Source organism: Scomber scombrus, unplaced genomic scaffold, assembly GCF_963691925.1.
Source record: "Scomber scombrus unplaced genomic scaffold, fScoSco1.1 SCAFFOLD_109, whole genome shotgun sequence".
Lineage (NCBI taxonomy): Eukaryota > Metazoa > Chordata > Actinopteri > Scombriformes > Scombridae > Scomber > Scomber scombrus.
The window spans coordinates 23,128-37,386 of record NW_026910607.1 but is presented as its reverse complement, the minus strand read 5'-3'; positions in this window follow the sequence as shown (position 1 = coordinate 37,386).

Genomic DNA, 14,259 nt, shown 5'->3' with positions numbered 1-14,259 from the left:
AAAGAAGGAGAAAAAGAAGTGAAATCCTGCTACTATAGTTAGTTTATGTAGAAGCTTTGGTTGCTAAGGTGGTTGCTAAGGTCTTAAAGAGACAGGAGCTAAAACAGCCTGTTAATAGACAGAGGCTGAACTGAGCGGCTGCATAAAGGACCAGTAGAAGATAAATAAGGAGTTTTTAACTGGAAATCATGCAAAGATATTCCAGTAGAGACACAGAATATTAATATAGAGGTGGAGAATATGTCCTCTTTAAAGGAATGGTTCAACATTTAGGGAAACTAGCTCTCTTATCAAGGGTCACATGACAGGAATGAAGACACTCTTACTGTATATAGAGTATGCATGTTAATTATGAAGCTACCATCAGCAGCTGATTAAGTTAGTTTAGCACAAAGACTGGGAACAGCTTACCTGGCTCTGTCCAAAGCAAGTCTTAAGTTTAACAAACAAAGTCAACATGGTATATCTCATTATCTCATCAGACTTTACCTGTGAACAATGACGGCACATTTAATCCCTTATCAGTAGTTCTTAGCTCCCAAAACATTTCAGGTAATCTCAGTGAGATTAAGATCTCTTTTGTGTGAGAGAGACTGAAATAAACAAGCCAAACAAAAGCACATTCAACAACAGAAATAATCACAAACATCACTAAATAGACTCACGAAATAGGTTAAAAGTTTAAAACTGGTGAGTGAGACGAGACATTCAAGTTTAAAACATGGTTATTTATTCCATTTAAAAGGTGCAAAGTGGTGAAAATCAGTATTCACACCTTCAGTATTTAGACCAGAGGTAATTAGAGTTAAACAGTCCTGAAATGGAGAAGAGAAGTGTTTGTTTATTTCCAACATGTTTACCCTCCTGTTGTCCTCGAGTCAAGGAAGGAAGGGAGGAAGAAGGAAGGAAAGGAGGAAGGAAGAGAGGAAAAATGAAGGAAAAGAGGGATGAAGGAAGGAAGGGAGGAAGAAGAAAGGAAAGGAGGGAGGGAGGAAGGAAAGGAGGAAGGGAAGGAAGGAAGGAAAGGAGGAAGGAAGAAGGAAGGAAAGGAGGGAGGGAGGAAGGAAGGAAGGAGGAAAGAAAGAGAGAGAGAAGGAGGGAGGAAGAAGGAAGGAAAGGAGAGAGGAAGGAAGGACAGGAGGAAGGACAGAAGGAAGGAAGGAAGATAGGAAGGAAGGAAGGAAAGAAGGAACAGTCAAAACAGACGGGGTCAATTTGACCCGGGAGGACGACACGAAGGTTAAATGCAAACAGGAATGTGAAAGAAAGAAAAGCTGCAGGAAAGCTAAAAAAAAACATTGTGATGTAGCTCCAACTAAATAAATCTGTTTCCGTCAAAGCAAATAAAATGTCCGTTCTTATTATTTATGAATGAGGTGACACTGAAACACTTCGTCCTGGCAGCACCTGAGATTCCTCACAGGGTTTGTCCCATATGAGTCTTCCGGTCGGGTCGTCCTGATCTCAGCTGGTGAAACATAAGAAGCTGTTTTTTTTGCTCCTCTTACATAACCTGCCATCTCCACATTGTGATTTACATTCATCAATAGGCTTTATCAGCACAGGACTCAAGCATTTTTTCGTCAATCTGATGAAGCCACCACTGCTCAGCATCTAGAAAGACACATGGGAGCAAAGAGGAGGAGGAGGAGGAGGAGGAGGAGGAGGATGCTGGCGATGAGTTCATGTTTTTTAAATGGGCCCCTGCTGATAGACTTCAGAGAAGAGGACCGTGTGTTCTTTCAGAGAGAGAGACAGACAGACAGAAACCAACCAGTGCTGCCAGCTGAGGACTTAAGAACGAGCCATGACGCTGCCAGTAGGAACAAAACAAAATACGGAGTTCGGCTCTATTTTTTTTGGATGTGCAGCAACAGGTCTTGTCATTAAGAGTTTGCTCTATCTGAAGGGTGCAGATCATAGACTGTATATAAAACCGGAGACGGCGAGGTATTACGTTACCTGTTGGTTGGTCGACGGCTCCGAATGGACATCTTTTCCATTTGGAGCCAGGATCTGAATGAAGGAAAGAAGGGATGAAGGAAGGAAGGAAGGAAGGAAGGAAGGAAGGAAGGAAGGAAGGAAGGAAGGGAGGGAGGAAGGAAGGAAGGAAGGAAGGAAGGAAGATAGGAAAGACGGAAGGAAGGACAGATGGAGGGAAGGAAGGAAGGAGGGAGGGAAGGGAGGAAGGAGGGAAGGGAGGACAGATGGACGAAAGGAAGGAAGGAAGGAAGGGAGGAAGGAAGGAAGGAGGGCAGGAAGGAAGGAAGGACAGATGGAAGGAAGGTATTACGTTACCTGTTGGTTGGTCTACGGTTCCAAATGGACATCTTTTCCATTTGGAGCCAGGACCTTTCAAAATAAGGAGTGATGCCTTTCATGCTCTAGAAATACGCCCCTGCTATATTATGCTAACATGGCAGGTAGACCTATTGCAATCAAGTAACATTAAACTTAACAAATCATTGCATTAAAGACATAATATGTAACTTTTCCACATTAAAAATGACTGAGTAGTGTTCTTAAATTATCCCAAATGTTTCCAACATTGTTGAATCAAGGTAATGATTCTGTTTCATTTGGCTTATCCATGGCATCATATCCCATTTACCTGTAACTTATAACCTCTAGGAGACAGTATAGAGGAACTTGATGAACTAGTTAGCCACTATTGCTCACTCATGATGGAGCACAATTATTCATTGCTGTTTAATGTGTTGAAGCTGTCCCCAAAAAGCCAATGTTAGCAAACATGAAATAATGATGTGAATATAACTTTAATAAATTCCATATATTTTGATTTTGCCTTTCTTCATTTCTTCTTCTATTTGAGTTCAGATCGATTTCCATCAGAAATTCTTGTTGTTTAACAATGAAAACAATAACTCCCATGATCCCACACTACTTCACAACATCATCAAACTCCATCTTTGGTTATGGTCTCTCTCAATCACATCTCAGCTGTCAGTCAACACCCAGTTTGCAGACATCAAAGCTACTACAAGTCTTCAAATCTTATTAATGGAGCAATAATTTCCAAAATGATCACTAGCACAGTTAGTAGAGGGTCTGAATTTAGAGATTGAGACTAGAATGACTCATTGAAACCAATGACTGACTCAGTATTTCTAGAGAGAAGTTGAGGCTTTTTGAATAGGAGACAGATGGAAGATCTTCAGGCCATCAATGGCACTTAAGCCTCAAGATGTGGAGGTTGCTGCTTGGTGCAGAGCTGCCCAAGATAAGGCCTAAAAAAAACCCTGGAAAATGTGTACGACACTGACCCGAAACCGAACAGACCCGACAACATTAAACACAAAGTTGAATTGACCCAAAAAGGTAAAATCAAGAAAAATGTGGTTAGCACACATCTGACAACGTGTCCTGTTTATTTAAGCTTAGACATCATTGAACAAGACGGACTGGATCAGGAATCTCTATGACACACATTGTCCAAAGCAAAGGTGAAATAATTTGGACATGCATGGCTTCCTCTTGGGATCTCTACATGGAATGAAAGAACAATATTTCATGCCCAATCCTCAATTTTGTTCCCAGATGCTGCGCATCTGTTGGATCGAGGTCATTTTTTGTCTGATATTGTTGATATCAAAAAGAGAAAATTCAATAACCAGCAGTTGCTTCCTCTTGGCCAAAATGCATGTTTTTTTTTAAAAGAAACAATCTCAAAGGCACAATCTCTATTAAGATGAAGTTACAATCTAATTTAATCCAATATAAATCACTTTTAAATTTATTGAACCTCTATTTATCTAAGTAGTCTCTTGTAATACATTCTCTTTTACAAGGGAGACGTAGCCAAAGCAGTATAACATCATCATCACATAATTTTTTACCACAGTCCCATCTAACATAACAAAGCAATATCCGAGAGACATGAAACAGGTACAAACTTTACTATTTAAAACATTCTTCTTTTGTTTCCTGATGAAAAGATCGGCTTCGTATCAGCTCGGTTTCTGAATTTTGAATCAGTTGAATTGAACAACCAGACAGAACAGAACCAGCGTTTTTTGCTACTGACGTCCAACATTTTAAAACAAACTATTTCTTTTGTTAATCTGTTTGAGATTGTAGATTTTGTCCTTGATTTGACTGATTTTGTCTAAGCTGATCTGGAAACATCAAATTCATCTTTGTTTGTCTTGATTTGGGCAACAGCACGATCAAAGATCCGATGTTGTGAGCGCTCACTTGCAGCCAATATCTGAAACCACAAACACGACGCAGCCAGGAAAATAAATGTTGCCGAGCATTTTTGACATGAGATCTTAGCCGGACAATTTGGACAGATGGGAGGAGGCTTGAGTCATCCGAGAGACAAACACACACACATATATATACAAACACACTCAGACGTATATACACAAGCACACTCTGTACAGGCCTGACAGCTGCATGTTAACATACGCCAACTCTAGTTTTTGTTGCTCTCTCTTTTGTCTTTTTCACGCTATCTCTCTCTCCAACTCACGCACATGTATAAATCAAATCATTATTGCTGACTGACTCAACGTGAGTGGAATTTGATTGATATTTCACACACACATTCGCTTTCTGGGCTTCCAGGAAAAGCAGAACAGAGTGTTTGACTGGACTCCAGCGGTCCTTCACATCATAAACAGAAATGATGAGCTGTCCAACACTGGAGCCAGGCAGAGGCAGGCAGAGGACATATCCACTGGGACTGGAGCTCTCTTTCTTACATCTTATATCTGTTTTATGTTAATTCTGGCTCATATTACATGCATGACTCAGAGTGAATATTTTGAGGTATCCAACATCGAAAAGAAGTCTTTAAAGTGGTCAGAAAAGAAAGACACATTTGACACTTTCATGACAACATGAGCAAAATCCTTCTGCTAAAGAAAGATCGAAAGCTCCAGCACAGCTAATAAATTGAACTTCACACTCTGTGAAAGCCTGTTCAAGAGCCAGTTGATGCTCTTCATGACGCCTGAGAGCTAGTTAAATGGTCAACTGAGCTCCTTCAAGGATGACTGAAAACATTAAAATTATACAGTAACATAAAAATACAGTGAAAGCCCTTCGAAGGCAGTAGGGCATCTTCAAAGAAGCCTGGAAACTCCTTCAAAGATGACAGGAAACACTGAAAGTATCCATGAAACTCCTCTGAGACCTCTTGAAGTTCTTCAAAATACAGTCAAAGTCCTTCGAGACCCTTTCATTTTACATGCATAACTTAAAAAAAACAACAAATTGAGATATCAGATTTAAAGCCAACATTGAAAAGAAGCTCTTAAAGTGGTCAGGAACAAAAGACAAATTCGACAACTTCATTTCAACATGAGAAAAAATCCTTCTGCTAAAGGAAGATCAAAAGCTCCATAACTAGTAAGAGCTAATAAATTGATCTTCACACACTATGATTGTTATGTTTAACCCTCCTGTTGTCCTCGAGTCAAGGAAGGAAGGGAGGAAAAAGGAAGGAAGGGAGGACGAAGGAAGGAAAGGAGGAATGAAGGAAGGAAGGAAGGGAGGGAGGAAGAAGGAAGGAAAGGAGGGAGGGAGGGAGGGAGGGAGGGAGGAAGGGAGGGAGGGAGGGAGGGAGGGAGGAAGGGAGAAGGAAGGAAAGGAGCGAGCGAGGAAGGAAGGAGGGACAGATGGAACAAGGAAGGAAAGGAGGGAGGAAGGAAGGAGGGAAGGGAGGAAGGAAGGAAGAAGGAAGGAAAGAAGGGAGGAAGGAAGGAGGGAAGGGAGGAAGGGAGGAAGGGAGGAAGGAAGGAAGGAAGGAGGGAAGGAGGGAGGAAGGAAGGAAGGGAGGAAAGGAAAGGAAAGGAAAAAAGGAAGGTAGGAAGGAAGGAAGGAAGGAAGGAGGGAAGGAAAGAAGGAGTGAGGGAGGGAGGGAGGGCAAAGGAAAAGAGGACAGAACGAAGGGAGGAAGGTAGGAAAGAAGGAACAGTCAAAACAGACGAGTCAATTTGACCAGGGAGGACGACACGAAGGTTAATACTGTTTCAAAAGTCAAAAATGAATTCAATATCAATTTCAATCATACTCTTAGGATAATATCAGACAGATGTTTGAACATTTGGGACAACGTCTCTTTACTATTTCACATGAATTTGATTTGAAAAGTACACAAGGACATAAAATGTAATGAACATAGTGTTAAATAACAGCAAAAATGGTGACATGGAAAACTGGCAAACAGGGGGAAAACTCATTTTGCATCAACTGTTTGTTCTCTTACTCAGCTCCCCGTGGATCCTGCAAACACAACTGACTTCACAAAAACGCTCTTAATTTAATTAAACAAACTGGAACAGGGTTTTTTTGTTTCATGTGGCCAAACTTCCTCCAATAAATGTGCTTTGCTGTTACACCACTGTACAATATCATGTGGCAGGAAATTAAACATCCAGTGTGTGAGGAGAATAATCACATCGCGCTGATTTCCCCGGTGCATTTATTATTATATAAAAGATCTAAATCATGTTTTAAGAGCATCAGACCACATACGCTGTTGGCCAAATCCCCCGATTGTTAAATTGTTCCTTAAGTTCTGTAAAAGCCCCTTTAACCCTTTTTAGCACTTTGTTGATTATTGCACTTCATTCTTGTTATTTATGGTATTTCTTATGCACTTGTCTACTTCCAGATGTTTTTTTACACTAAAAAATAAAAAAAAACAAAATTCCATCCTCCTGTTGTCTTGGAGTCAAGGAAGGGAGGAAGAAGGAAGGAAGGGAGGAGGGAGGAAAGAAGGAAGGAGGGAGGGAGGGAGAAAGGAAAAGAGGAAGGGAAGAAGGAAGGACAGAAGAAAGAAGGAAGGGAGGAAGGTAGGGGGGAGGAAAGAAAGAGAGAAGGAGGGAGGGAGGGAGGGAGGAAGGAAGGAAGGGAGCAAGGAAAGGAAGGAAGGAGGGATGGAGGAAGGAAAGAAGAAAGGGATGAAAGACAGAAGAAGGAAGGAAAGAGAGAAGAAGGAAAGAAAGAGAGAAGGAGGGAGGAAAGAAGGAACAGTCAAAACAGACGGGGTCAATTTGACCCGGGAGGACGACAGAAAGGTTAAGTCACTTTGAATAAAAACATCTGCTAAATGATAAAATGTAAATGTTATGTTGCTAGGGATCCCTGGAAATGCTTCAAAGATCCATGAGACTCCTTCAAGACCCCTTGAAGTCCCTCAAAAGTTATTCAAAGCTCTTTAGAAGTCAGTGGAAGATCTTCAAAGACCCGTGGAACTCCTTAAATGGTCAACTGAACTCCTTCAAGCACCATTGAAAACACTTAAACCCGAACCCTACTCCTCCATGACCCCTTGAAGTCCTTTAAAAGTGAAAGTCCTTCAAGTGTCAGTAGAAGATCCTCAGGGAACCCTGGAACTCCTTAAAGGGTCAACTGGACTCCTTCAAGAATGACTGAAAACACTTAAATTACCCATGAATCTCCTCCATGACCTATTGAACTCCTTCAAAACACAGTCAAAGCCCTTCAAGAGTCAGTAGAACATCTTCAAGTAACCCTGGAACCCCTTAAAAGGTCAACTAAACTCCCTCATGGAGTGTTATACCCTCTTCAAGGACCACTGAAAACACTGAAATTACCAATTAATCTCTTCCATGACCTCTTTAACGCCTTCAATATTCAGTCAAAGCCCTTCAAGAGCCAGTAAAACATCTTCAAGGAACCTTGAAACCCCTTAAATGGTCACGTGAACTCCTTTAATGATCACTGAAAACACTTAAATTACCCATAAAACTCCAAGACCATCTTCAGTTGCTAATAACAACCTTTCATGGTGACTGAAATGACCCGTTGAGCCCTTCTGAGTGTCACTGGACGTCATTCAAGGATTGTTCAAACTCCTTCAAGAGTCCACACCATGCAAGAGCCAGTAGAAGATCCTTGGGGAACCCTGAAACACCTTAAATGGTCAACTAAATTCCTTCATGGATGACTGAAAACCCATGAATCTCCTCCATGACCTATTGAACTCCTTCAAAACACAGTCAAAGCCCTTCAAGAGTCAGTAGAACATCTTCAAGGACCCTTGAAACCCTTTAAATGGTCAACTGAACTCCTTCAAGGATCACTGAAAACACTTAAATTACTCATAAAACCTCTCCAAGACTTTATTGGCCAAACCAGGAATAAACCACTCAAACAGAAAAACACAGGCCGAATGAACACTGGCAAAAACTACACAGTACAAAACACAGCACAAACACAGAGACTCGGACAAAGACTGGACAAGAAACCAAAACCTATATCGACATGAGGTAATAACTAACAGGACACAGGTGAGAGAAACGAGACAGGTGAAACACATGAGACAATCAACCAAGGAAGGGGAAACACAGGAAGCAAAACTAACAAAATACACAAGGGGAGAACATCTTTCCAAAATAAAACACAAACTAACACAGGATGTGACACCTTCATGGTGACTGAAATGACCCGTTGAGCCCTTTTAAGTGTCATTGGACTTCATTCAAGGATCATTCAAACTCCTTCAAGAGTCAGTGGTCAACTAAACTCCTTTGTGGAGTGTTAGACTGCCTTAAAAGACCACTGAAAACAATGCAATTACCCATGAATCTCCTCCATGTTCCTTTGAAGTCCTTTAAAAGCCAGTGAAACCCCTTCAAGAGCCAGTAGAAGATCCTCGGGGAACCCTGGAACTCCTTAAATGGTCAACTAAACTCCTTCAAGGATCACTTAAATAACCCATAAAACCTCTCCAAGACTATCTTCAGTCGCCAATAACAGCCTTTCATGGTCACTGAAATTACCCGTCGAGCCTTTCTAAGTGTCATTGGACTTCATTCAAAGATCATTCAAACTCCTTCAAGAGTCAGTGCTCAACTAAACTCCTTCGTGGAGTGTTAGACTGCCTTAAAAGACCACCGAAAACAATGAAATTACCCATGAATCTCCTCCATGTTCCTTTGAAGTCCTTTAAAATCCAGTGAAAGCCCTTCAAGAGCCAGTAGAAGATCTTTAAAGAGCCCTGGAACTCCTTAAATAGTCAACTGAACTCCTCCAAGGATGACTGAAAACATTTAAAATACCCATAAAACCTCCCCAAGACCATCTTCAGTCGTCAATAACAGCCTTTCATGGTCACTGAAATGACCCTTTTAGCCCTTCTGAGTGTCAATGGACCTCATTTGAGGATCTTTTGAACTCCTTTAAGTGTCAGCACCATTCAAGAGCCAGTAGAAGATCCTCGGGGAACCCTGGGACCCCTTAAATGATCAACTAAACTCCTTAATGGAGTGCTAAAACCCCTTCAAGGACCACCGAAAACATTGAAATGACCCATGAATCTCCTCAATGACCCCTTGAACTCCTTCAAAATACAGTCAAAGCCCCTCAAGAGCCAGTAGAATCTCTTCAAGGAACCCTGGAGCCCCTTAAATGGTCAACTCAACTTCTTCAAGCATCACTGAAAACACTTAAATTACCCATAAACCATCTTCAGTCGCCAATAACAGCCTTTCATGGTCACTGAAATGACCCGTTGAGCCGTTTTAAGTGTCACTGGACTTCATTCAAGGATCTTTTGAACTCCTTCTAGAGTCAACACCATTCAAGGGTCAGTAGAAGATCTTTAAGGCACCCTGGAACTCCTTAAATGATCAACTAAACTCCTTCATGCAGTGATAAAACTCCATCAATTACCACCGAAAACAATGAAATTACCCATGAATCTCCTCCATGTTCCTTTGAAGTCCTTTAAAATCCAGTGAAATCCCTTCAAGAGCCAGTAGAAAATCTATAAGGAGCCCTGTAACTCCTTAAATGGTCAACTGACTCCTTCAAGGATCACTGAAAACACTTAAATTACCCATAGACCAGCTTCAGTCTCCAATAACACCCCTTCATGGTCACTGAAATGACCCATTGAGCCGTTTTAAGTGTCACTGGACTTCATTCAAGGATCTTTTGAGCTCCTTCAAGAGTCAACACCATTTGAGGGCAACTAGAACATCTTCGAGGAGCCCTGGAACTCCTTAAATGATCAACTAAACTCCTTCATGGACCACTGAAAACACTTAAATTACCCATAGACCATCTTCAGTCGCCAATAACACCCCTTCATGGTCACTGAAATGTGTCATTGGACTTCATGGAAGGAGTTCGAACTCCCTCAAGAGTCAATGGTCAACTAAACTCCTTCATGGAGTATTAGACTGCCTTCGAGGATCACCGAAAACACTTAAATTACCAATGAATCTCTTCCATGACCTCTTGAACTCTTTCAAAATACAGTCAAAGCCCTTAAAGAACAAGTAGAACATCTTCGAGGAACCCTGAACTCCATCAAGGATCACAAAGAAGACTTCACCTACTTCCAAAGTCTAAAAGAGGTCAAAAGTCCAACAACATTTGTAGTATAAACAACAACTTAATTGTCAGAACATTGCGTCTCGGCTTGTTGCTTTCATGAGATTAATTTGAGTTTAAGAGATGTTCTTCATTTTCTACGAATGAAGAACTTTTTTTTTTATCTACATGATGTAAACTCTTCAGTAGTCTGAGCCGTTACAGCCAAGAATTTTATGAAAACTTACCAATTCTTGTAATGAAATTTAATATATTTTTTCCCTTTTTTTCCAGTTAATAGTTGAGACATGAGGTGAGAAGGAGGGGTAAGACATGCATGAGAGGCTTCCCGGCTGGAATCAAACCAGGGACATTGCGTTATATGGGGAAATTCCGATATTTCTAACACACGTTCATATTTTAAAAGCTTGCCAACTTCAGATGCATGTACAGAAAACACTCACATTCACCCAATCCATAATCATTAATATTAATCCCTCACTTTGTCACATTTACAGGTGTAAATAACGACTTTCACTCTCAGTCTCAGTCAGATTTATATGTTTCCAATATGTTAGAAACCACACACACACCCTTCAGGAATCAGACTGTGGGTGGGTTTTCCCTGGCTTCCTCCTGCATCAATAACTCTAAGAAAACTCTGCAAGCCGTCTGACACAAACACAATAGCTGCAGCAGATCTGCGGGAGAGTCGAGCTGGACGGGAAGGAAATGAGCCCATAATCACACATATCACACGGCGAGGAGGAAGAGCCGACTGTTAGTTAATCATGTGTAAATATTTACCAACAAGACTGGAAGGGAAGAGAGCTGCAAAAGAAGAATGTTTATAGTCAAAGCGAAAGGTCCGATAGTGAAGTTGTGTTGTGAAAAGTACGGAGGACAAAGTCTGACTTATTAGGAAACAAATGCAAAAGTTTAATGAGGGCATTAAAAAATAACTCGGCTGTTTCTCGTTATGAGAAATCTGTTTCCTCGTTACGAGATACTCGTTAAATTTAGAAAAAGAAAAGAAAGAAAAAAACGCTTTTCCACAACAGGGAGACAAATTACTTAAATCATGACATAATATTCATATGATGTCATTAGAATGTGACACGAGTTCAGAACAATTGGTAGTTTCCAAAACAAAAGCCTTTGCATCATCCTGCTAATGATGTAACTCTGCTTTCCGCTACATGGATTTTATTGAAGTGGTGACTGCGTGTGTGAGACTCACTGATGAATCTTTTGTTTTGAACGATTCAGCTCGATGAAGTGAAGTCAATAGTTTGTGTGTTTGTGAGTCCGAAGAGTCATTTGAGTGAAGTCAATAGAGGCAGAAAAACAGCTCAGGTGAGAAATGATGTTTAACTTTAACCTTCGTGTCGTCCTCCCGGGTCAAATTGACCCTGTCTGTTCCCTCCCTCCTTCTTTACGTCCCTCCTTCCTTCCCTCCTTCCTTCCTTCATTCCTCCCTTCCTTCTTTCCTCCCCCCCTCCTTCTGTCTGTCTTTCCTCGCCATAACCTTGTACTTCTTTCCTCCCTTCCTCTTTTCCTTTCTCCCTCCCTCTCTCCATCCTTCTTTCCTCCCTTCCTTCCTTCCTTCCTTCCTTCCTTCCTTCCTTCCTTCCTTCCTTCCTTCCTTCCTTCCTTCCTTCCTTCCTTCCTTCCTTCCCTCCTTTCCATCCTTCTTCCTCCCTTCCTTCTCCCTCTTTTCCTTCCTTCTTCCTCCTTTCCTTCCTTCCTTCCTTCCTTCATTCCTCCCTCCTTTCCGTCCTTCTTCCTCCCTTCCATCATTCCTTCCTCCCTCCCTTCTTCCTCCCTTCCATCATTCCTTCCTCCCTCCCTTCTTCCTCCCTTTCTCCCTCCCTTCATTCCTCCCTCCTTTCCTTCCTTCTTCCTCCCTTCCATCATTCCTTCCTCCCTCCCTTCTTCCTCCCTTCCTCCCTCCCTTCTTTCCTTCCTTCTTCCTCCCTTCCTTCCTTGACTCGAGGATAACAGGAGGGTTAAATGAAAATTGAACCAACAATACTTTTAACTTTTTTTAATAATTTCAATAATCAGGTGATAAACAGCAAGTTGTTTCATTATGAGGGAAAATAAGATGGATGATGATTAACTCTCATTCTGCAGGGCGTTCACATGTTTTATTTAAATATTTTACACAATTTGGACTTGAACTTGAAATATTTGCACATGAAATAAATTGGTTTTTTTTTTGCATCTTCAGAGCTCCTTTAAGCTTTTTTATTCGTTGATTTTGCCCACAGACACATGACAACTTTTTTTTGATAAGCCTGGATTCAAAAGCAAAAACTCTCTTCCTGTTTATTTATTCTGTTTATTTATTCTGTTTATTTATTCTGTCATCTTCACAATAATGTGAAAATTGAGTTGCATAACTTCATACATTTCTACATATTGTATTGAGTTGGTTGAAAACTGTAGATGGTAGCATCCACCTTAAAAGTGCAACTTTCCATCCTTTCTGGACCTTTTGGTTCGTACCTCGGTTGATGTGCTTCAACAAAACTCAGAGTCCATGATTTCTTTTTTTTTTGGCCATATTTATTTTTCGTACTCATTTAGACAACTCCATGTTACGTTTATCTTTGTTTCCACAAACAAAGGAATTGTTCTTATGTGTTGATGTACGAGGAGAGGGGATCAAGACATCAAATTAAAAGGACATCAAAAACTTTAAGCCACTGTGGTCAAAAAAACATGTGGCTACAAAACCAAAAGAGCTCCTGCAACTTCCAGCTCCTCACATACATACCAGCTGATACCAGCTGTGACTAGTAGTTACCACCTCAGTCAGCTGGCTGGTTATTAAAAGGAGTGTCAGATTCAATCAGCTGATTGTGCCAGACAGACAGGGGATATCCACCCTACACTTTATGAAAGCAATTAACTAAAATACAATTATTCTATGAATCATCTAATTTAGTTTGCTTCCAATTCTTACTGTTAATTGTTATGTTATATAAAGCCCATTGAGTTGCCCGTGGGTATGAAATGCACTATATAAATAAAGCTGCCTTGCCTTATTTTTTAAACATAATTCATCAAATGGCAATTTTTTGGCTCCAGCATCCTGGCCCCTAATTATCACTTTAATGGTTAAAGGAAGCAAATAACACAAAGCCAGAGAGAGAGTTTAACACACATGAAGAGAACATAGTTAATGAACAAAGTGTTTAATTATAAAACATCTTTGTGTGTAATTCTGTAGAACAACCCAGCTTCCTCAGATGTGTTCAAAACAGACAAGTCCTAAAAATGAGTTTAACTTTTCAGTGACTGTAGTGAATCGACTCTCATTGGAAAAATCAATTGTTGTGATGACTGAATGACTGACTGAATGACTGGAGGTCAGCAGGAGAGAGTAGCCAGCAGCAGCATTTACAGCAGTGCAGACTTTATTATGAAACAGAGTAAGACTGAAGAAGAAGGACATGGAAATCACTCAGAGGAGCTCGTTAACATTATAAAAGTTCAGACCGAACAGAATCAGTAGAGAATCAGAAAACTGAAAACTGTCCTGAAAAAAGTGTAGAGTAGTTCAATCAGGAGAGAACAGAGAATGAAGAGGAAAAAAGTTGTTTATTATACAGGTGATATTGATGATTAGGTGTAATCAAAAGTCTTTGGTCCACAAACTGGTGATTGTGCTGATGATTTCTGCTGAGACCGATCAGCTGATGAGGATGATGAAGTGATGCTCTGATGAATCTGTGAAGGCTGGGCGGTGATGAGGAGGAGGTGGGTCACACAAAACAGCAGCAAGGAAGCAGTAAAAGCAGCGAGGATGAAAACATATTTTAAAAAGACAGCTGCAATCAGGCGGGGAGTTCCGGTCCTCTGAAATGAGGCCAACGCGGAAGTAACTTAAAACTGCATTCTATCAAAAGGCCACCAGGGGGCGACCGTTTTGGTGTC